Source organism: Ctenocephalides felis, unplaced genomic scaffold, assembly GCF_003426905.1.
Source record: "Ctenocephalides felis isolate EL2017-DRISC unplaced genomic scaffold, ASM342690v1 CF-g0.4_SCAFFOLD_00420, whole genome shotgun sequence".
In the NCBI taxonomy this organism is placed as follows: Eukaryota; Metazoa; Arthropoda; class Insecta; order Siphonaptera; family Pulicidae; genus Ctenocephalides; species Ctenocephalides felis.
In genome coordinates this window covers 1,227-5,000 of record NW_020536574.1, presented here as the reverse complement: position 1 = coordinate 5,000, position 3,774 = coordinate 1,227, and positions in this window count along the sequence as shown.

Here is a 3,774-nt window from a genome sequence, read left to right as displayed (position 1 = left end):
GTCTAGTGGCATTTTGCCACTTATTGTTTGTAATGCATTTGTTGCGGTGGTACGGCACGCCTTGGTGAGTGTCAGCAGAATTATTCTTTGCGCGGCGTTCAAGTTTCTAAGGTTGTGCGTGTGGGACGACTTGTCGAACCACGCAGCAGCGCTGTATGTTGCTATAGGTATTATCACTGCTTTGTACAAAGTGTCAAGGGTGCCTCTTTTAAGGCCCCATTCCTCCTTTGCAACCCTCCTGATTTTCAAGATGAAGCTGACTAGCTTCTCCCTCAGAAACTTAGTGTGCGCTACAAAGTTTAGCCTGTTATCTATAGTAATTCCCAAGTATCGCACTTCTTTTGTATATTTCAGGCTATTGTTGTCAACTTTGATAATCGGTTGTCTGCCTTCATTAAATTTGCCTTTCATCATCATTGCGACAGTTTTTCCACTGCTGACTCTCACTTTATGCGTCACGCACCAGTCCTCAACGCATTTAAGAGCCATGGTACCAGTTCTCTCCAGATCATTTCTGGAGTTTCCTTTAATTATTAACGCCAAGTCATCTGCGTATGCAATGGGTTCCACATTTTCTCCTAGCTGAACTAGGCCGTCTAGAAGAACGTCCATGCAGAAGTTCCATGCAACAGGACCAATTATTGATCCTTGTGGACATCCCTTCTGCATGCCTCTTCCAACCTTCTTCGTGTTGCCTCTTACATAGGCGCTTCGCCTTTTAAAGTAGTCCTTGACTATATTTACCATATGGCTGCTGCAGTTTGCCTGCGTCAGCCTATGTGTGATGGCGGGCCACCACAGGTTATCGAAGGCACCTTCAATATCCACAAATATAGCAAGTACATACTTCATATTCGTTGCCATGCATTTTCTAAAAGTTAGCAGTGCGTCCTCCGTGGAGACGCCTGCCTTAAAGCCAAATTGTCGTGCATTGCACATATTCATTTCTGTATAATTTGTCTTAATACGCTCTACGAGTATTTTCTCGTAGATCTTTCCCATCACTGGCAGAAGGGCGATTGGACGGTATGATTTGGCAAGCTTTCTGTTTTCACTCCCTCGTTTGGGAATTAGACATAGGTTTGCCTGTTTCCAATCGGTAGGAAAACTGCCATCTTGAAAGCATTTATTTAGTGTTGTAAGGATTGCTTGTTTGTTATGACTCCATAATTTTTTAATTATTTCGCCAGTGAAGCCGTCTTCTCCTGGGGCTTTTTTATCTTTCAGTTTTAGTAATGCCCGTTCTACATCAACAGAGTCGATGATTGGTTCGAGGTTCTGGTTTTGATATTGGCGTATGTTTTCTCTAATTTTAATGTGATCAGCGTTCTCTTGCTGATCATCTGTAGGTAGGCACTTTTTAAGAAGGACGTTTACAGTTTCTTCCCATGTTTCACTGAAGTTCCCGGAAGGGAGTTCTAGTGAGCATAGAGAAGCCTTCTTGTTTATTTTATCGCATACAATTTTGTATACTATACTCCAGGGATCTTCGTTACCAACGCTTGTCACAAAGTCTCTCCATGAGGTTGTTTTACGTTCTCTAATTTCTCTGACATAGTTATTTCTTGCCCTTTTGTATGCCTGCATTTTGATTGGTACGTCATCAAGACATAGTCTCTTGGCCCGCAAGAGACACTTTTTAGTTCTATTAGTTTCCCGCCTTAGACAAGTCAGCTCCTCCGACCACCATGGCATGACCTTGCTTCCGGCTTTCCTTTTGGGCATGGATTTGTCACAGATTGCTTTTAGCTTTCTGTTAAATATCTTAATAGCCCTATTTGGGTCTAACCTCTGCAGAGACTCCAGACTTTGTTGGTCGAATTCCCTCTCCACCAGTTCCCCGAACCTGTCCCACTTAGCCTTTCTTGTGTTATAGCCTGTTTGATTCTTTATTTGCCTTGTGACTGATGCTTCAAGCACTACTTCAAATGTTAAAAGGCTGTGATCACTGGTGGTCGCTATATCACTCACATTCCAGTTGATCACTTTTGAAGACATATTCGGGGTTGTAAGTGTTACATCTATATTTGTGTCCCCAGCTTCACTTTGGTATGTGTAGTTGTGACCAGGCTCATTCAAAACAACTAGGTTATTAGAGGCGATCCACTCCTCTAGTTCCTTGCCTCTGCTATCCAGAGTTTTCGAAAACCACAGACCAGATTTTGCATTTGCGTCTGTCGTGACTATGATGCGGCGGCCGGCCAGGTTCCTGAGGATTCTGTCCAGCTTTCGCAGGAAGATACTTATGTCGACTGAGAACTGCATGTAGCAGTTTACGAGATACAAGCTTTCTTTACAAGTACATATTTCTACGCACATTATATGATCACATTCCAGCTCTGATCTTTGAAAGATATCATATTCTCCGTCTCTTACTACGATTGCAACCCAAGGATTGGTCGTTTCCGGTTGTAGTACTCTCAGTCCTGCTGAGGTGTACCCTTTTATTATGCCCCTTATTGAGTAAGGTTCTTGAATACAGAGTATGTCAAGTCCTAACTGATGAAAAATAAGTTCTAGGTTGGCTGCTGCGGATTTAGACCTTTGTGCGTTAACTTGGGCTGCTTTTAATCCCATGAAATTTTATTTTTGTAAATTTGAAGCTGTTTCTCGTACTCAGGACATAACTTCCAAGTCACCTTGTGGCCTGTCTCCTTGCGTTTATTTCTTACGCAGTTTACGCATTTTGCGTCTTGCTCTTTGGAGCAGTCACTTGTGGTGTGTTCACTGCTGCCACAATTCTCACAAATAGGTTTCTCGATTCTGCATACTCTCGCTATGTGTCCATATGCATGGCACTTATAGCAACGAGGAATTTTTACATACTCGCTGAGCCTGTATGTACGCCAGTCCATGTAGACTCTGCCCTCGTTGAGTAGTCTACTGGCGTGCTTTCCGGGTAATTGGATTACCCAGTTGTTTTTACCAAATTTTGTTTTGAATTTGGTTACCACTTTGCACTCCTTTCTTAGAAGCTCTGCCTCTGCTTCCTCTAAGTGTTCAAAGTTCTTTAGAATTAGACAGTCCAGGAAGTTTTCTTCCTGGCAGTCTTCTTCTACATCATACATAATTAGTTGTGGTTGTAGCTTTTTGGGCTCTTCCACAACTAATTTTTGTGCACTCAGATTTGCTCTTTTAATTATTTCTATATCTCGCTTGGTTTCAACCTCTAAGACAACTCCTTTATTTCGGAGTTGCCGTATGCCTCTGACTTTTATTTGTTTATTAATATCTTTAAGACCAGTTTTTACGTGGTCTTTTATTTCGTCATTAGATCTCCTGTCTGTTTTGTCACATTCAGGCTTGATATATATAAATTCGCTTTTTGTTTTCTGTTGAACTATTTGCGTTGGGACTTTTGGGTTGGGTGCTCTAGATGCCACATTTGCATATGACATGTTTGTGGTTCTTTCCTTATATTTGGTCTCTGTTTTTCCGCGCTCTAAAATTTCTTTTTGAAGCATAAGCTCCAAATTAGACCATTTTTCAAGGATGAACTTGATTGCGCCTTTGGACACTTTATTTGAGTCATTGAAGAGAAAACTTTCAAGTTGTTCTCTTTCAATTTTAACCTTAGTCAAACTATCCGCAGATAGATTGGTTGTGCTCTCTTTAGGGATTGTAACCCCTTTCTCTACCACATTCTCTTTAGGGGTTTTATCCCCTTTTTCCACCATTTTCTCTTTGGGGGTTGCATCCCCTTTTTTAGCCACTTTTTCTTTAGGGGTTGTATCCCCCTTCTCCACCGCTTTCTCTACATTTTTGGCTTCTGCC